This window comes from Panthera pardus, unplaced genomic scaffold (genome assembly GCF_024362965.1).
Source record: "Panthera pardus isolate Hobbes unplaced genomic scaffold, ASM2436296v1 HiC_scaffold_8, whole genome shotgun sequence".
Taxonomy (NCBI): domain Eukaryota; kingdom Metazoa; phylum Chordata; class Mammalia; order Carnivora; family Felidae; genus Panthera; species Panthera pardus.
Genome location: NW_026527013.1, coordinates 5,736,374 through 5,757,082, shown reverse-complemented (window position 1 = coordinate 5,757,082; position 20,709 = coordinate 5,736,374). Strand labels below are relative to the sequence as shown.

General features: G+C 49.5%; 1 protein-coding gene across 9 annotated transcripts in view; it reads left to right on the top strand.

Annotated features, from left to right (window-relative positions):
* The window catches only part of HNRNPM (heterogeneous nuclear ribonucleoprotein M), a 297,886-nt gene that overhangs the window by 55,685 nt on the left and 221,492 nt on the right, over positions 1-20,709 (top strand). The window lies entirely within an intron of this gene.

Below are 20,709 nucleotides of genomic sequence, written 5' to 3'. Positions count from 1 at the left end.
ACGATCACACCATCACCCAGAGGGCCAGCGTCCTTACACTGCGAGCAGTAGAAGTCGCCCTCCGCAGAAAGGGCTCTTGGTCGCGCACAGACCCCCCGGGAGGCCGGAGACCCGAGCTTGGGGGTTCCACAGCCGGCAGAGTGATGCCCAAGTCGCCCACAGATCTGGTCCCACAAAGATACCTTCCATTCCCTCCTCCTCCCCAGAAATCAGCACCACCTCGGCAAAACGGAGTCCGAGGGGGCCCCAACTTCTTCCAACATCGGCATCTGCCAAAGTTGGGGGCAGGGGTGACTGGCTGGGGGAGTGTGGGGGCGTGTGTCCCCGCCTTGCTGTGAGGGAGCCAGGAAAATGGGATCTGGCATCTAGAGGTTCTGTCAGGGGATGGGTCTCGTGAGGGGCTCGTTTCCCAGACCCAGGGAAAGGTCACTGGGTCACCTGATGGCCACATAGATGACAAAGGTCCTGTATGCCGTGTTGTTCCCAACCTGTTCCCGTCACACCTTCTGACATCTTCCTGCCACCATCCATCACCATCAGAGACTGTCTTGATGTCGTCCTCTCTCATCCCAACACTGCCTCCCACTGCCACCTGTCATTTTCACACACTGTCTCCTTATTGTCCTTTACCACCGTATCCCAGCCTCCCTACCAACCCCAGGGGCTTTCTCTTATTACGGTGTCATCTGTCGCTGTCAGCCTATCTCCTCATGGTCACCTGTTGCTGTCACACTGTCTCCTCCTTGTCACCTGTCGCCGTCACGCTGCCTGTCCATCATCCCCGGTTCCTGTCAGTTGTCACCCGTCCCTGCTACGCTGAGCACCCCGCACTGTTGTCACCCTGTTGAGGTCATCCGTTCTTTCTTCCCACACGCCCCCGCCTCCCCGCCACTTTCTATGCGGTCCCAAAGTCCCCTCCCACAGACATGACTCCACTGTGTGTGCCCTGGGCTAGGAGATGCCCTGGTGTCCATTAGCCCAGGCCCAAGGAAGGGATGGAGACAGGGCAGACAGACAAAGAGACATGGGGGGGGGGGGTTGCCTGCAATCTGTGCCTTGTGGGGCGCTGTGCCCGCCTAGGCCGGGTGGCCTGAGGACAGAGCTCTCTTTGTCTGAGCACAGGAAGCAGCTGGGCGGGGAGTTTGGCCTGATGCCTGGGAATCAGGCTGGGGGGTGGTGGGTCCCCGTAAGACCCAGAGAAGGTCAGGCCCAGGCCAGGAGGGGCAGAGAGAGCAGCTGGAGCCCGAGGACTTCCCCGTCTGGTTCTCGGGGCTTGACAAGCCCCCTCTCCCCCAATTCATGGAGTACGCACTGTGTGCTGGGCCAGACCCTCCTAACAGACCCCTTAGGGGCCTTTGCTATGTATCTTCCCCATTGCACAGGTGGGAAAACTGAGTCCCAGAGTCACTGAAGAACACAGCCAGTAAAGAACACAGGCGGATCTGAACTCAGGCCATCAAAGCCCCAGACCTCAGTCTGCCGGGCAAGGGGTGTCTCTCGGATAAATATACATACATTCTTTTTTCTTTAACAGTAAACACAACATTAGCACCTGTGTAACCATCCTTGGCTTCATTCCTCTCTGTAAAAATTTATTTTACTTGCAAACTAAAAAGTGCTTTGGGGCGCCTGGGTGGCGCAGTCGGTTAAGCGTCCTACTTCAGCCAGGTCACGATCTCGCGGTCCGTGGGTTCGAGCCCCGCGTCAGGCTCTGGGCTGATGGCTCGGAGCCTGGAGCCTGTTTCCGATTCTGTGTCTCCCTCTCTCTCTGCCCCTCCCCCGTTCATTCTCTGTCTCTCTCTGTCCCAAAAAAAAAAAAAAAAAAAACGTTGGATAAAAAGTGCTTTGCAATGATTATTTTTTTTTACTGTTTTTTTGTTTTTGTTTTTGTTTTTTGCTTTTAAATTAAGGTGAAACTCACGTAACATGAAATTAACCATGTTAGGGGCACCTGGCTGGCCCGGTGGGTGGAGCGTGTGACTCTTGATCCCAGGGTTGTGGGTTCGAGCCCCGTGTTGGGTGTGGAGATGACTTTTAAAACATCTCAAAGGGGCGCCTGGGGGGCTCAGTCGGTTGGGCGTCTGACTTTGGCTCAGGTCATGATCTCACGGTTCAGGAGTTCAAGCCCCGCATCATGCTCTGTGCTGACAGCTCAGAGCCTGGAGCCTGCTTCGGATTCTGTGTCTCCCTCTCTCTCTGTCCCTCCCCCCGCTCACGCTCTGTCTCTCTCTCTCAAAAATAAATTAAACATTAAAAAGAATTTTTTTTAACTTTGAAAAAAAAAGCAAACATTTTAAAGTATGCGATTCAGTGCCATTTAGTATATTCAGACTGTTGTGCAACTAACACCTTATCTAATTCCAAGGTGTTTCTATCATCCCCAAATGAAACCTCGTACCCATCATCCCTCCCTCAGCCCTTGGCAACCAAAACTTCTTTCTGTCTCTATGGATTTGCCATTGCTGGACATTTTATATAAATAGAATCATACAGGGGAATCTGGCTGGCTCAGTCAGTGGGATGTACAACTCTTTTTTTTTTTTTTAAGTTTATTTATTTATTTTTTGAGAGGGACAGAGAGTGAGCAGGGAAGGAGCAGAGAGAGAGAGAGAGAGAGGGAGAGAGAGAATCCCAAGCAGGCTCCACACTGTCAGTGCAGATACCGACTCGGGGCTCCAGCCCCTGAACCATGAGATCACGACCTGAGCCAAAACCAAGAGGTGGATGCTTAACCCACTGAGCCACCCAGGCGACCCTGGGGCGTGCAACCCTTGATCTCAGGGTTGTGAGTTCAAACCCCATGTTGGGTGTAGAGAGTCCTTAAAAACAAAAAATAAATAAATACATAAATAGAATCATACAAAATGTAATCTCTTAATCTGGCTTCTTCCCCTATAGGTGATGATTTTGGGGTTCGTCCACACTGCAGCATACGCTTGGCTGAATGGCGTTCTGTCATATGGATGGACCGCAAGCTGTGGACCCATCCGTTCGCCATTTGACAGACGTTTGGGTTGTTTCCACCTTCTGATGATTGAAAATAGTGCTGCAGTGAAAGTCCTTGCTCCTCCCACCTCTTTTTAAAAAGATTTTATTTGTAAGTAATCTCTACATCCAACATGGGGCTCAGACTCACGACCCCATGGTCAAAAACCACACCCTCCGCCCACTGAACCGGCCAGGCTCCCCTACTCTTTCCGCTTCTTGAGCTCTCTTTCTGTGTCAGTTTGGAGAGAACTTGTTCATTCTTTTTTTATGTCCACAGGGGACTCCACTGATGAGCTGAACTGCAATTTATTTACCTAGTCACCTGCTGATGGACATGTGGGCACTGAACCTTTTGTAATTTCAGACAGCATTTCAGGAGATAGCCTAATACAGGAGTCACCTCGCACACTGGATATCACACAGGTTTTTTAGAAATCTTTTTTATTATTATTACTATTTTTTAACATTTATTTTTGAGAGAGAGAGACAGAGACAGAGCATGAGTGGGGGAGGGGCAGAGAGAGAGAGAGAGAGAGAGAGAGGACCCGAGGCAGGCTCCAGGCTCTGAGCTGTCAGCCCCGAGCCTGACGTGGGGCTGGAGCCCTTGAACCTTGAGATCACGGCCTGAGCTGAAGTCAGATGCTTAACTGACTGAGCCACCCAGGCACCCCTAGAAACCTCTTTGTTGTGGACAATGTCAAGCATTTGCAAAAGTAGAGAGAATACACAGACAGCGTGGTGAACCCCTGTGGATGCATCATTAAGTTTCCATCATTACCACTGTCACCTTGCACCCGAGCAGCCTGTGTGCTGAAGGGACAATGGACAGAGTAGAGAAGCCTTGGAGATGACAATTCCCGACAGGATCGGCCACCAGGGATGAACCCAAGCACCCGGGACAGATGTCCCAAGGGACTGACTGCTATGAAGCCCGAGACAACAGGAAGACCACGTCCACAGGGCGTGACAGGGACTCTGGGACTTGGCCATCTTGTGGCCAAGCTGTCACTCACCCCCGTGGAAGGAAGGACGGCCATTGCTGACGCCAGACTGCTGGCCCGGGGGAGAGGTGGAAGTAAGGCTGCCCCACAAAGACACTCGGGGGTCCAGGGCAGGAGCTTTTGAGCGGGACGGACTTCCCGACACTCCCACGACGGACAAAACAGACAGAGCCCTGGAACAGTAACGGGCAAGCATTTCCCCGAGCTGAAGACAGACCTGTGTCTCCGAAGGAAAGGGCTCCTGACTCTCAGACTCCACGCCCCCCATCACCCACCCCCGAGAAGGACACACGCCTGCCACCTCTGGAATGTCATCGCTTTGAAGATGAAGGGGACGTCCCGGGAGAGCGTTCTCATCAGTGACTGCCAGAAGCTAGGAGGCCACGGACGTCCACTCTGCACTTACGAAAGACAAGGAGTGGTAATAATGTCAGTGACAGGCTGCCTTAACTTTTTAAATTAAGCGTTAAAAAAATAATAAAAAATTTTAAAAAATAATAAAAATAAAACGGGCAGGCAGCTGCTGGGGGAGACAGTTCTTTTTTTCTTTTTAACTTTTTTGATGTTTATTTGTTTTTGAGAGAGAGAGAGAGAGAGAGAGAGAGAGACAGAACACAAGTGGGGGAGGGACAGAGAGAGAGAGGGAGACGCAGAATCTGAAGCAGGCTCCAGGCTCTGAGCTGTCAGCACAGAGCCCGGTGCGGGGCTTGAACTCACAAACCGTGAGGTCACAGCCTGAGCTGAAGTTGGAGGCTTAACCGACTGAGCCACCTAGGCACCCCTGTAGGATTCCTCTTCTTTTTTTTTTTTTTTTAATTTTTTTTTTTAACGTTTATTTATTTTTGAGACAGAGAGAGACAGAGCATGAACGGGGGAGGGTCAGAGAGAGAGGGAGACACAGAATCCGAAACAGGCTCCAGGCTCTGAGCAGTCAGCCCAGAGCCCGACGCGGGGCTCGAACTCACATACCACAAGATCGTGACCCGAGTCGAAGTCGGACGCTTAACCGATTGAGCCACCCAGGCGCCCCAAGGATTCCTCTGCTATGGGGTCCCTAGGAGAGTCAGATCCATAGAGACAGGAAGTAGATGGTGGGAGCCAGGGGCTGGGGGAGGGGTGCGGAGTCAGTGTTTCATGAGGACAGAGTTCCATTTGGGGAAGATGAGAAAGTTCTGGAGATGGACAGGAGAGATGGCCATACAACAGCGTGAGTGTCCTTAATGCCACTGAACAGGACCCTTAAAAAATGGTTAAGCAACCATTCTGCAATGTATGTGTATATCAAATCATCACATGCTGTGCTTTAAATAAATACAATTACATCCGTCAATTATCTCCCAATGAAGTTGGAAAAAAATTTTAAGAATTAATAAAATGGCTAAGAGGGTAAATTTTATCACCACATATTTAAAAAATGTGGAGGCCACAGTTTCACCTCTGGGCCCATCCAAGCCTCGTCTGCCTGCAGGGTCGTTCCCCGCCTGCGGCCTCGGCCCCTGGAGGGGTGGGGCTGGCCGGTCCTAGTCCTCGGCCATCGGTCCTCGGTCTCGGCCATCAGCCTTGGCCATCGCTGCTCCCCATGGCGGCCCCAGAGGCGTGAAGTCATGTCAGGTTCACCGAGGGCTCAGGGTTTTTCTCGGTTTTTGTTTCCTCTCTCATTGGAGAGAAATGTCTGGATGTTTCTGCGGCTGTAGGACAAAGAGGTAAGGGTTGCCATTTCACAAATCATGCATTGCCTGTACTTCTGACGGCTCTGTCACATCTCCAAAGTTCTAACGTTCTCTCTGCTGCTGAAGCGGAGCGGGGCGGGGAGTACTGACTTGGCCACTGGTTTCTGGGAGGCATTGGAGCAGCAGGGCTGGTCATACCCAGAACGTAGGACTTTGAATGCCAAGGGGACAGTCATGCAACACCTGTCTGATGCCATCTGATGCTGACCTGCTGGAACCTTCCCCTGAGGTTGAAGTGTGTATACATTTCCCGCGGCTGCTGTGGCAAATTTGGAGGCTTTCAAGAAACACAACGTTATTATCCTGCAGTTCTAGAAGTCAGAAGTCTGCAGTGGCTTTCGGTGGGCGAACACCAAGGCAACTTGGGGGCTGCCATCGTTCTGGAGGGACCAGGGGACAGTCCCTTCCCTTGCATTTTCCACCTTCTGGAAGCTGCCTGCCCTCCTTGCACCACGGCTCCTTCCTCCACCTTCAAAGCCGGCAGCATCGTGCCTTCCTATCTCTCTCTGACTCCCGCCCCTCTGTTCTGAGGACCCATGTGATGTCACTGGACCCCCAGGGAATCCAGGCTCTACTCCCTTCTCCAGATCCTTAACCGAATCCCATCGGCAAATACGTTTCCGTGTTAGGTAACCTATTCACAGACCCCGGGGGTGAGGATGTGGGCATCCTTGGGGAGGGGGTGCATTATTGAACCTCTCATAATAAGCTTCCCTGATGGAGAACAAACCTCACCATTAGCTCCAAAGACTGAGCGAGACACAGACTCGGAGCTGCGTGCCTGAGCTGTGCCTTTCATCCTGCAGACCTCGGTTCCCTCGTCTTCAAAATGGGACAGAGAGTCCCTCTTTCTTTGCCTTTTGCAAGCCATCTTCCTGCAGAGATCAGGCGAAATCAAGCAGGTGGAAATATGCAGTGTCTACATGGCAAGCCAAGACACGGGTGACCAGTGACCCGGGACTGAGGTCGGCATTGATTTCTGCAACATTTACTCATCGCCTACTGTGTACCAGTCCCTGATGACAGGAAGGCCAGCCGAAATAGACTCAGATCCTGCCCTCCTGCAGAGCCTGGGGAACGTTCATTGCGCTGACATTCACTGAGTGCCTGCTGTATACCAGGCAAGGTTCTAGGTGCCGTGGGTTGGTGGGAGACAGCAGCAAACAAAGCACAGACTTCTGGAATTCACGTTCTGGTAGTGGTAATTGCCACAGAAGGGAGGTTGCTGCTGCCCCGGGACCTGACTTAGGCTGGGGTGGGGGGTCAGGAGGGGCTTTCCCTATGGCAGTGACATTTGCTCTGAGGTTGGCCAGACAAGGGGGAGTTAAACTTAGAGAAAGGAAGGGTAGAGTATCCCAACAAGGGGAAACATCGTGAGCAAATGTGTGAGTTTCCGTGGCCAGAGCGCGAGGAACAAGGGAGAGAAGCGGGGAGGGGCGATCTGTGGGGACATCCTTGCTATTTTTAAAGTCAGCAGGGAGCCATCGAGGGCTTTTCACAGAGGGTGATCACAGTGGGTCCTGCCACGATTGGGATGGGACCACTGGGCCAGGTGTGGGTTAGGCCTGGTAGGGGAGTTAGGACGTGGGCACCTACCCTTAGCCCTGCCATTTGCACCCACCATCTCTCTGGGGTTCCGCTATCTGCCCAGCCTGTCTCCTCCCAACAGTCCCATCCCGCCCCGCCCCCTCCCAGCTGCTGTCAGAGTCTTTCCTTGCAGCTCCTGCCCCGTCCCGCAGACTTCCAGAATGCCATTAGTTCAGCCAACATCTATTAGGCATCTATGGCGGGCCAGACGCGTTACACGTATTATCACACTGAGTTCCCCCAATAATCCTAGACAAAGGCATGAAGGCCGGGGTCAGAGGTGAAGACTGAGGCCCAAGGATACGGTCAGTAAAGTGCGGAGGGTTGGACCCAGAAGCAGCAGGCAGCCAGGGAGGTTGGGAGGGTTCCAGGCAGGGAGCCCCACGATCTGATTTAAGTTCCACGATTGAGCTGCGGAGAAGGGCGGTGTTAATCGTATCTGCCGCTAGGGGGCACTCAAGTCCTCCTATAGGTTCTCTTCGGAGCCGCACCTTGCAATACGGTGGCTACGTGAGCCCTTGAACTGTGGCCAGTCCGAGTCAAAATGTAAGTGCAAAACACGTGCCAGACTGCGAAGCCTTCGTGAGAGGAAAAAGAAGGCAACGTGCCTCGTTAATGCCTTTTAAAACGTCGGTGACATGTTGCAATGATGAGATTTGGGGCACATTGGGCTAAATAAATTATATTATTAAAGTTTCATTGGTATTTTTTTAACCTTTTAAAAGTTTATTTATTTGTTTTTTAGCAATCTCTACACCCAGCGTGGGGCTCCAACTCATGGCCCCAAGATCAGAGTCACATGCCCTTCCCACTGGGTCAACCAGACATCCCTTTGCTTTCTTGTGATCTAAGACTATCTACATGGGTTGCAGTTGTATTCGTATTGGCCAGTGCCGGCTTAGAGAGAAGTTACTATTTTTTAACTATTGTAAGGGGACAAATTACCCTCTTTTAAAACATGTTTTTATTTATTTTTGAGAGAGAGAGAGAGCGTGTGTGCATGAGTGAGGGAGGGGTGGGGGGAGGGGAACAGAGGATATGAGGCAGGCTCTGTGCTGACAGCAGAGAGCCCCATGCAGGGCTCGACCTCATGAACCATGAGATCACGACCTGAACCAAAGTCAGACGGGTTCACCGACTGAGCCACCCGGGTGCCCCCGGTTTACAGGTTTTATTCCCTCCGCTACCAAAAAGACACAAACAAACACAAAAACCACGGCAATCGATATTTTTATACCTATACCTCCATGCGTTAATGATTCTATTTCTAAGGGAACGATTTCTAGGAGAGAGCTGTTAGATGAAGGGCTTGTGTGTTTTTAACTTTAATAGATGTTGTCAGGTCCTAGACATCAACCAACCGATTCTACAGTTTATACAGAAAGGCAAAGACCCAGAAGAGCCAACACGATACTGAAGAACCAAGTTGGAGAACTGACGCTCTGCCCAATGTCAAGACTTTCTATAAAGCTACAGTGACAAAGACTGTCGGCAGAAGACCAATGAAGCAGAACAGACAGCGTGCAAGCAGCCTGCGCAGATAAAGTCCATTGATCTCTGGCAAAGAATTGCAAGAGGCAATTCAATGGATAAAGGCCAGTCCCTTCAACAGACGGTGCCGGAAGAATTGGATGTCATGGGCACAAAAGTGAGTCCAGACACACACCTTCCACCTCCCACAAAAGTGAACCCAAAATGAATCATGGCATTAGCAAATGCAGAAACAGAACAAATCCTTTTGGCGAGCACATTCCCACTAACCGTGCAGGAGTGCACTTTTTCCCCACAGCCTCACCAGCTACGAGTGTTGTCACTTTTTAAAGTTTTTCCCAGTTTGAGAAAGGGTTATCTCACTGTTACCTCGATATGCATTTTCTAACCCCAGTCCTGTCGAGCATCTTTTCATATGATTTTGGGTAACTTGGATTCATTTTTCTATAGACTAGCTATTTACATTCTTTCTTCCTTTTTTTCATTTGAATTGTCTATTTTCCAATTTATGCATGTTCCTTGCCATCTGATTTATTGACGTCAAAATTTTGTGGTATCTTTTATCGCCTAGAGTTCCCATTCCTGCCAAGGAAATTCTCTTTTGTCCTTAGATTGCATATGTATTCTCTTAGATTTCCTAGCAAGATTTTTATTCTTTTATATTTGAGTTTTGACTCTATCTGGAATATATTTTTGCTTATTGTATTCAACAATTAACAAAGGGTTTAACTAAGGCTCTACTTGTGTTTTCAGATGGATATTCAGAATTGGACCAACACTATTTTTAAAATAAACCACCCTATTCCCTGAGAATTAAAATACCACTTTTTTATCATATATAGATTTTCATATACGCCGGATTATGTTTCTGGATTTCTGTTCTTCTTCTACTCAGCTACTTAACTAGTTCCATTTTAATACCTCAGCAATTGAATTCTCCCCCTATTCTTTTTTATGTTTGTCTTGGCTCCTCAAGAAAAAGAATTGTTCTTTTTCTGTTGGGATGCTGAGTACAATTGTATTAAATTTGTAAGTTAGGGGGTGCCTGGGTGGCTCAGCTGGTACACGTCCGACTTCAGCTCAGGTCATGACCTTGCAGTTCGTGAGTTCGAGCCCCGCGTCGGGCTCTGTGCTGACAGCTCGGAGTCTGGAGCCTGCTTTGGATTCTGGGTCTCCCTCTCTCTCTGCCCCCCACCCCACACCCCTGCTCATGCTCTGTCTCTCAAAAAAAGATAAATATTAGAAAAAAAAATTTTTTAATTTGTAAGTTAGATTGTGGGTAATTTATAGTTTGTTTTGTTTTGTTTTGTTTTTTTTTTAAATTTTTTTTTTTTCAACGTTTTTTTATTTTTATTTTTGGGACAGAGAGAGACAGAGCATGAACGGGGGAGGGGCAGAGAGAGAGGGAGACACAGAATCGGAAACAGGCTCCAGGCTCCGAGCCGTCAGCACAGAGCCTGACGCGGGGCTCGAACCCACGGACCGCGAGATCGTGACCTGGCTGAAGTCGGACGCTTAACCGACTGCGCCACCCAGGCGCCCTAGTTTGTTTTTTTTTTTTATGTCAACCCAAGAAACTGTCTTTCCATTACTACAGACCTTGCTTTCCCTCCTTCAATGAGATTTTATAATTTTGTTTGTATTGTACCTGTGCTGTTTTCATTAAATTTGTTCACAGGTAGTTTGTCATTTTCCCTCGGGAAGCCTGGGTGGCTTAGTGGGTTAAACATCCGACTTCAGCTCAGGTCATGATCTCATGGTTTGTGGGTTTGAGCCCCACATCGGGCTCTGTGCTGACGGCTCAGAGCCTGGAGCCTGCTTCTGATTCTGTGTCTCCCTCTCTCTCTGTTCTTCCCCTGCTCACGCTCTGTCTCTCAAAAATGAATAAACGTTGAACAAATTTAAAAATAAATAAATAAATAAATAAATGTGGTGTTCACTCATTTCTGAGTCTTTTGGTGCAGTATTTCTATTCTAGGTAGTCATCTTACTAAATTCTTGCTAAAAGCACTTGAACAAAGAGAGTTCACCTTATCTCTTCTTTTCAATGTCTTTTTTTTTTTTTAAGTAGGCTCCTCACCCAGCCCAGAGCCCAATGTGGGGCTTGAACTCATGACCCTGAGATCTAGACCTGAGCTGAGATCAAGAGTCAGATGCTTAACTGACTGAGCCACCCAGGTGCCCCTTTTCTTTCCAAATGTCTTATTGTTTTCTTATCCTCCTGCATTTGTTGGAATCCCCAGGACAGAGTTCGATAACCACAGTAAAAGACTGCATATTGGTCTTTTTCCTGATTAGCATTTAGGCTAATATTTACTGTTGATCTTAAGGGAATTGCTTTTATTGCATTTAAGCAATATCTTTCCCTTTTTATTCTTTATTTTTTATTTTTTAAGTGTATTTATTTAAGTAACCCCTGTGCCCAACGTGGGGCCTCAAACTCATGACCTTGCTCTCTCCTCCGACTGAGCCATCCACACGCCTCACAATTTCTTTCTCTTTTTAAATTTTACTTCACTTTTGTCAGGAATGACTGCTGAATTTTATGAAATGCTTTTTCGTACACACTAATAGGACCATGCAGGTTTTCCTCATTTGATAGAATGCTTTTTATTGGACCTCTCTGGAATCTGGAAATAAAGCTGACCATTTCCTACTCTTTTTTTGGTACATTACTATCAAATGACAATATCTGGCAACCTTCAGTTTGCTATTTTTTTTAAGTTTATTTATTTATGTTGAGGGAGGGGGAAGTTACCAGTGGGGGAGGGGCAGCGAGAGCCGGAGACACAATCTCAAGCTGACTTCGCACCGTCAGCACAGAGCCCGATGTGGGGCTCGAGCCCACGAACCGCGAGATCATGACCTGAGCCAAAGTCAATGCTTAACCGACTGAGCCACCTGGGTGCCCCCAATTTTTCTATGTTCTTAAGTGAGATTGATCTGTGCTCTTCTGTCCTGTCATTTAGAACTCAAGACATGAAATTGAATTCATAAAATGAAGTCAAAGATGCATCGGGGAGTTTTCTGTATTTTTCTACAGCATGGTTGCCCTCATCGGATGTTCCGCTTGGGGCAAGTGATCCCAATGTGCATTTTTCTCAGCGATCATTCATTTCCTTGTAGGTTTTTCCGAATGTTGCCCAGACCTGCATGTAGATTCTCATATTTAACCGTTTACACTTACACTGAGACCTTATCTCCCTAATCTTGTTTGTTTTTCTACTCTGACTGTTTAAAATGTTCTTTTCAGGGGTGCCCGGCTAACTCAGTCGGTAGAACATGTGACTCTTGATCTCGAGGTTGTAAGTTCGAGCCCCCCATTGGGTGTAGAGATTTAAAAATAAAATCTTTAAGGGCAAAAAAAGATGGTGCTCTTTTCACTGTGTTCTAAATAGTTTACAAGTCCCCTCTTGGCTCTGTCATTCAAGGCATTGCCCCTTTGACATTGATGGTGGGTTTGGGGAAAAGAGGTTGGCCAGCGGGTGGAGGCGGGGCCATGAAAAGGGTTCTAGAGAGGGTAGGCTCATTGTGCTCTTTGTTTGTGGTTGACTTGCTTTATCTCTTCCAGTGGAGAATCCCAACGGTATTCTTGTAGAGAATTTGGTGTGTACCTTTTACTTTGTTCCTAATGCTGCCAGATGAATATTGTCCTACGTGCACGTGTTTTACACTGACCCAGATCGTTTTGTGTTATCTTTAGCTCTCGTTTCCTCCTGTCTCCACTGGCATTTTGTTTTTTGTTTGACTCAGAAGCGGCATTTGAGAGTTAGCAGGAGCAGGGGAAGGACAGAGAGAGAGGATCCCAAGCAGGGTCCGCACTGTCAGCATAATGCCAGATGTGGGGCTTGAACTCACGAACCGTGAGATCACGACCTGAGCCGAAGTCAGACGCTTAGCCCACTGAGCCACCTAGGCGCCCCCCCCCCCACCGCTTTTTTTTTAAAACAGCATTCTGTTCTTACGTTATTGATCTAATCGTTATATCTTCAGCTATTTCTCTGAAGATAATAATGGTGGGGCTGTATTACTTTTTTCTCCCCCTCTTGGCATGTTTAAAATTTTTCCCGAGTTGGTTTTTCCGAGGTTTGTTCTGGTTTCTGCCTTTCATTTTGAAGTTTCCCCTAAATCGTATATTTGAATGTGAGGCCCAGGGGCTGAACTGATGGCAAGGGGTTCATGTTGGTGGGGAGTTTCGTTGAAGATAAGCTCCTCATCCCCACATGTCAGTCTCTTATAGATCTTTTCTCTGGGACCATTTGATTTCTCCAAAAAGGACTCCCCGTTTCCTGGAGTGGGGGTGGGGGTGGGGGTGGTGGGGGGCGTACCCCTGGCTTTCTTCAAACCCAGCAAGGAAGGGATTGGCAATAACCTTCAGTATAACAGCTTTCACCCCATCCTTTCTTCTTCTTTTCTTTTCTTTCTTTCCTTTTTTTTTTTTTTTTAGTTTATTTCTTTATTTTTGGGAAAGAGCTAGCAGGGGAGGGGCAGAGAGAGAGAGGGAGAGAGAGAGAGAATCCCAAGCAGGTACCGTGTTCTCAGTGCAGAGCCCTATGCAGGGCTCAATCCCATCCACGACTCTGGGATCATGACCGGAGCTGAAATCGAGTCAGACACTTAACTGACTGAGCCACCCAGATGCCCCTCATCTTTTTTTAATGATCATATAGTACTCCCTTACATGGCCAAAGCATTATATACTTAACCAATATTCTATTATTGGACATTTATGTGGCTTCTGATTCATTACTGTTGTTATTATATATATATATATATATTTAACTGTATTTTTATATATAACTATATTGTGTGCATATTATTATAATTATATATAGCCATATAACTTCACTACATATATATTCTATGTATATATGGGACATGTCAATATAAACATGTACGTATATAATATAATATATATATGTTATATATTACTGTATATATTATATATGTTGCTAAAACTTTAAGTCTTTTTTTCTTTAAAAAAAATTTTTTTAACGTTTATTTATTTTTGAGACAGAGAGAGACAGAGCATGAACGGGGGAGGGGCAGAGAGAGAGGGAGACACAGAATCGGAAGCAGGCTCCAGGCTCTGAGCCGTCAGCCCAGAGCCCGACGTGGGGCTCGAACTCACGGACCGCGAGACCGTGACCTGAGCTGAAGTTGGACGCCTAACCGACTGAGCCACCCAGGCGCCCCGAGTCTTTTTTTTCTTAAGATTGAAACCTAAAAGTAGAACTTCTGGGTCAAAGGCCATTTATTAAAGTTTTGGATACATGTCGGTTGCCTTCCAGAAACATCCACCCTCAAAATGGACAAAGTGGGGGTTCTAGCAAGTGACCCCCGCAGGCCCCTGGAAGTCAAAACCATCCTGGGGAGAAAGATTAATGGAAAATCTACAAGCGGCAGAAAAAGTGGCCTGGCCGTGAGCGCAGCCCTGTGCTGAGACTGCGTGGCCCCAGGCAGGAAGTCAGCCCCATGTGTCCCGCAGCCCCCTGGCAGCCTCAGCCAAGGACACCCCCACTGATGCCCTGGTAGGTAATGTCATTGACAAATATTGACCCAAGCTCCCGGAATGGAGCCGGCACTAGGGCATGAAGAACATTAAAAAAAAAGGGGGGGGGGGGTTAATATTTATTTATTTGCAAGAGGTGGGGGAAGGAGAGGCAGAGAGAAAGGGAGACACAGAATCTGAAGCTGGCTCCAGGCCCTGAGCTGTCAGCACAGAGCCCGACGCGGGGCTCGAACTCACAGACCTGAGCCGAAGTCGGACGCTCAACTGACTCAGCCACCCAGGCGCCCCCTGCAGAACATGTTTTAAGTGTCCAGGTCAGTGGCACTGAGCACATTCACGCTGTTGTGCAAGGATCGTCAGCATCCATTTCCAGGATGCTTTTCATCTTGCGGCACTGAAACTCTCCCCATTAAACATGACCACCACAGGCTGCTCCTCCAGAGCCCCTGGCTCCCACGGTCTGCTTTCTGTCCCTATGGATGTCCCTCCTCCAGGGACCTCATGGAAGTGGAATCATACAACACTTGTTCTTATGTGACTTGAATTTATTTCACGGAACATAACGTTCTCGAAGTTCATCCACACAGCCGGGGTCAGAACGCCCCTCCTTTTCAAGGCTGAGTGATACTCCATTGTGTGGACGGACCACATTTTGTTAGGTGGCTTCTGAACGTGGACGCCCAAGCGACTCTTAGAGACATTTTTTTCTTCCTAACAAACTCTTTATTTTGGAATGGTTGCAAGTCTACGGAAAAGGGGCAAAGATGGTGAGGAGACTTCCTGAATCCCCTGCACTCAGCTTTCCCCAAACGTTAATTCACTCTTCACGAGTATGTTCCTTGCTTTTGAAGTGAATGACGGATGTTGGACATCCTTCCAAGTCAGCAGACCGACATGTCCTAGCACAGGGATTATTTGCATTATTATTTCCATGAATCCAGGCTCGTCATCTAACCCTTCGATGCCACCCCCGTTTCCTTCCTTGTCCTAAAGTGGGGAGAAATGCAGCACCCACTTCCTACATAGAAATGTGATGAGCATTTCAGGACATATAAAGAGAAAAGGCCAACACCGATCGTGCATTCATCACGGCACAGTACGTCTACACTGTTTTGGGGTCTCCTGGCTGCCTCAGCCGGAAGAGCACCGGACCTGATTTTGAGGTTTTGAGTTCAAGCCCCGCGGTGTACAGATAATTAAAATAAAAATAGGGGCACTCAGTCGGTGGAGAGTTGACTCTTGGTTTCAGGATTGTGAGTTTGAGCCCCACATTGGGTGCAGAGATTACTTAAAATCTTAAAATAAATAAATAAATAAAATAAGATAAAATCTTTAGAGGGGCGCCTGGGTGGCTCATCGCTTAAGCATCTGACTTCAGCTCAAGTCATGATCTCACAATTTGTGAGTTCAAGCCCCACGTCGGGCTCTGTGCTGACAGCACAGCTCAGAGCCTGGAGCCTCCTTTGGATTCTGTGTCTCCCCCTCTCTCTGCCCCTCCCCTGCTTGCACTCTGTCTCTCTCTCTCTCTGCAGAAATAAATAAACAGTAAAAATAAAAATAAATAAATAAATAAAATCTCTAGGGGCACCTGGGTGGGTCAGGCGGTTAAGCGTCGGACTTCAGCTCAGGTCATGATCTCACGGTTTGTGAGGGTTTGTTTGTTGCGAACCCTGCTTTGGATCCTTTGTCCCCTTCTCTCACTGCCCCTCCCCTGCTCTCTCTCTTTCTTAACAATAAATAAACATTTTTAAAAATTAAAACAAAAACTTAAATAAATAAAGTCAAGTCTTTAGAGGCACCTGGGTGGCTCAGGCGGTTAAGCATCGGATTCTTGATTTCAGCTCGGGTCATGATCTCACGGTTGCGGGATTGAGCCCCGCATCGGGCTTTGCTCTGCTGGGCACGGAGCCTGCTCGGGATTCTCTCTCTCTCCCTCGCTCTCAAAATAAATAAATAAACTTAAACATTTTTAAATAAATAAAAATAAATAAACTTAAAAAAAATACATAGGGGCACCTGGGTGGCTCAGTCGGTTAAGCGGCCGACTTCGGCTCAGGTCATGATCTCGCACTCCGTGAGTTCGAGCCCTGCGTCGGGCTCTGTGCTGACAGCTCAGAGCCTGGAGCCTGTTTCGGATTCTGTGTCTCCCTCTCTCTGACCCTCCCCTGTTCATGCTCTGTCTCTCCCTGTCTCAAAAATAAATAAAAAACGTTTAAAAAAAATACATAAATAGACTGCTTTATTGGCCAGCCTTGACCTGCCTCCTCTCACGTGATAGCCAAGCAGGGTCCCGTTTTTGCGGAGGGGGCCACTGCTTTTATTTAGCTGGCCCTTGATTGCCCAGCATTTAGGTTTTGCTACAACAAAGGACACAGCCTGGAATCACCTCCTGTGAAGTCCCTCATGTATGCAAGTTTATGTGCAGGAGATATTCCCCCAAAGGCATCTGTGGTTCCCAGGTTTCTGGTTGGAGCCTAACTGCCCTCCCCCGGGCTGTTCCCAGGGGCTGGTGGGGGGGGGGGGGCTGGGTCTCCAGCAGCAGCCTCCACGGGGTGTCTTTTCAAACTTTGCTCCTTGATATCAGAGAGGACAACGAGGGGGCGTGACCTTGAGACAGACAAGTGCCCAGTGTGTGCTTGAGAAGCACGAACTGCGTGTGTGTGTGTGTGTGTGTGTGTGTGTGTGTGTGTAACCCGGGTGCTTAAGACCATAAGGAAAGCCCCCCCATGACAGGCTGTCTGCTGTCAGCGCAGACCCCGCTTCAGATCCTCTGTCTCCCTCTCTGTCTGCCCCTCCCCCCTTCACAATTAAAAAAAAAAAAAAAAGCCCACGCGGAAGAAATGAGCAAATGATACCAAAGGCCAGCAAGTTCAGCTCCAGAAGGGCTTTGCGTCTCCAGCTAGGAAGGGTGGGCTTGCTGAAGAAGAACCAGAAAGACAAGAACAAGAAGGGTGAGCTCGCTGGAGGGCTGTAGGCAAGCCTCTGGGATCTGGGGATTCTAAGCAGGGATGAGCGACTATCGAAGCCTCCAGAGCCGTCTCCCTGGCTGCTTGGTGGCAGGTGGGCACGGGAGGGGGTGCTGAGTCAGAAGCACAGGGGAGGAAGCTGGTTCAAAAACTAGAAACCCGTGTCAAGTGTCTGAAGCTTCAGGGGCTGCGAACTCCCTGGGGCAGGGACCCTGCTCTAGAGCATTTGCTGATGGAGTGGATGAGAGCGGGTAGGGGTGGGGGGAGCCGAGAGGGGCTCTGAGAAGCCCGGCTGCACACAGAGACAAGAGGGAGACAGAAGGCACGGGATGGATGGATGAGTCAGGGCGGGGGAGACAGACAGCGAGGGACCGCCATGGGGGACAAGTGCAGAGATACAGAGAAAAGGGTGTGTGGGGTTACGAGGTGAAAAACTGTGTTAACTGTGCCTCTTTATATTCTGTATTTTCTGGGGCTTTACCATCCTGGGGGGTTGCTGATCCCAGAGACACTGTCCCTCCCAGGGTTAGCTAATTCCTAGAAATAGGGCACAATTCCCACGAACTCACCTTCTTACACAAACCAGCCAGTGCAAAACCCCAAATCCCTCCCTCCAGGCTCTGCCCTGGGGCCAATATTCCCCCGCCCAACCACCCCCGACTAAGGATAACACCTACCCTCTGGAGTCCACTGAAATTATTCAAACTAGCAAGTCCTAAGTCTTACCCCACCCTGTCTTGCTTTTCCCACGGAAACCACAGTAAAGGCTCTCTCTTATGGTTTCCCCTCACTCCCTCTGCCCCCTGCCGCAGCCTGGGGCTTCCCCCTGGGGCCCCGTAGGGGCCGTGCCCTACCTCCTGCTCCTAGGGGACCCCTTCCTTCCGGTTTCTGTGTGTCTGGCCATCCCTGGTTGAAACAAATCTGGGTACACGTTAAGACAAAAGGATTTCAGAGAGTCTAGACAGTTGGTCAGCAAGGCCGGGTGCCGCAAGAAGTCAAGGCTGCTGAGCCTGGCCGGTGACTGTAGGGTTAAGGGGTCCCGGGTGCCGTAGAGGGGGGCTGGTGATGGCCTGTGGAGGGCAGGGCCTCCTCTGTGACCCGGAAGTGAGCGCGAGATTGGCTGCTAACGGGAAGAGGGATACCAGGCTGGTTTTCACTCTGGGGGTCCAGGCCAAGAGCTGGTGAGATTTCAGTGGGGAGGGGGCAGTGAGGTGAGCAAAGGGGAGAAGAAACCGATGAGGGACAGGGCTGGGGACCAGCCAACCCAGATCATGCCCCTCGGAGCCGCCGTGGGACGGCTGGCCGAACAGAGGGCCCAGTGACAGAGTGCGGGTAAGGTATGGCGGGCAGGGATGCCGGAGGGGTCTCGGGGGGTCAGGGAGGCTGGACTGGCCAGTGAGGAGAGGAGTCCGTGAGCTGGCCGTGGGTGAGCTGAGAGCACAGGGCTGGGGGACAGAGAGGAGAAGGAGATGATGGCAGGCCTCACCTTCGCAGAAGCCCTGCTGTGGGCCAAGCACCTTGTGATCATTTGCAACCCCACTAAGCGGGCTCTACACGCTAGGGTCCTAGGCCCCCACTAGGCTCTACACGAAGCGGGCTACATAACGTGCAGGTCCCAGCGTGATAGCAAATGTGGGGTTCTTTGCTAAAAAACAAACCGAAGGGGCACCTGGGTGGCTCAGCTAAGCTTCCGACTCTTGATATCCTCTGCTCAGGTCACGATCTCACAGTTTGTGGGTTCGAGCCCCCCCGTCAGGCCTGCCGACAGCTCAGAGCCTGAAGCCCGCTTCGCATTCTGTGTCTCCCTCTCTCTCTGCCCCTCCCCCGCTTGCACTCTGTCTCTCCCTCTCTCAAGAATAAATAATCATTAAAAACAAAAGAAAGAGGGGCGCCTGGGTGGCTCAGTCGGTTAAGCGGCTGACTTCGGCTCAGGTCATGATCTCGCAGTCCATGAGTTCGAGCCCCGCGTCGGGCTCTGTGCTGACAGCTCAGAACCTGGAGCCTGTTTCAGATTCTGTGTCTCCCTCTCTCTCTGACCCTCCCCCGTTCATGCTCTGTCTCTCTCTGTCTCAAAAATAAATAAACGTTAAAAAAAAAATTAAAAAAAAAAAACAAAAGGAAGAGGAAATACAAAGCTTTCCCTTTTTTCCCTAGCTTCCTCTTTGACTTATGGTATCTGGCATTTCCCATGTCATTCTAAGTAACAAGCAATCAAAATGTTAAATTCCTTTTTTTCCCCCGTGTTTATTTATTTTTGAGAGAGAGAGAGCATGAGCAGGGGAGGGGCAGAGAGGGAGGGAGACACAGAATTTGAAACAGGCTCCAGGCTCTGAGCTGTGAGCATAGAACCTGACGTGGGGCTCGAACTCACGAACCTGTAAGATCATGACCGAAGCCCAAGTTGGCCGCTTAACCGACTGAGCCACCCAGGTGCCCCTTCAACATAATTATTTTTAAATGCAAATATAAGAAAGCATGCCACTTGTTCGTGAGATCCCCTACACTGCGGAGTTGGGCGCCCGGACGGAGGGAGGGTGACGGTACCTCCCACCACATTCTGGCCAGGACCGTGGGAACCGCCACCGGCCAGTCCCCCCAGGCTGCAGGGGCCCCTTCGGCCCACACACTCCGCCTTCCCTCGCTGGGCCCGGTGGAGGGGGCGGAGGGGAGCCTACCTTGCCCTCTCTTCTCTTCTATTGTGTCACCATGCAAGTTGTTGGCTAACACCACCAGTGACGCAAGTCACCTTAGGGTTTCTTGCCTGTTTCTTGGAATGCTTTTGCTTCTTTCAGAATTAGAGCCCAGTTCTGGTTCCCAGGCAAAGTGTTGACCCGGAGGCTGTGAGCACCTCCCCTTACTCAAGCCTGGACCCTTGACCTCACTTTGAATGTTGCTGAGCCAGGCACACAGGGCAGGGCAGGTGCACCTTGATTCTGTGCTCCCTGGGGGGGGGGGGGGGGGGGGGGCTCCACTACCCCACCCACTGCACTTTAAAAGCCCAAGTTCAAAAGTGAAATGATTAAGAATTTCCAGACGGAGGCGTTATGCTGAGTGGAATGAGTCAGGGACAGACAAATGCTGGATGATCTCACTTATGTGTGGAATCTAAAAAGGTCAGAAAAGGGGCCCCTGGGTAGCTCAGTCAGTTAAGCGTGGGACTCTGGACTTTGGCTCAGGTCACGATCTCCAAGTTCACGAGATCGAGCCCCCTTGCTGGGCTCCGCACGGATGGTGCGGAGCCTGCTTGGGATTCTCTCTCTCTCTCTCTCTGCCCCTCCCCTGCTCACGCTCTCTCTCTCAAAAAGAAACATTAAAAAAATAATTGAAAAAAGAAATAACAGCTCGGGGGATCTAATGGACAGCGCGCCGATTATAGCGAACAGTCGTGTATCATATTCTCCACTGTTGCTAAGGAGTAGATCTTCAACGTTCTC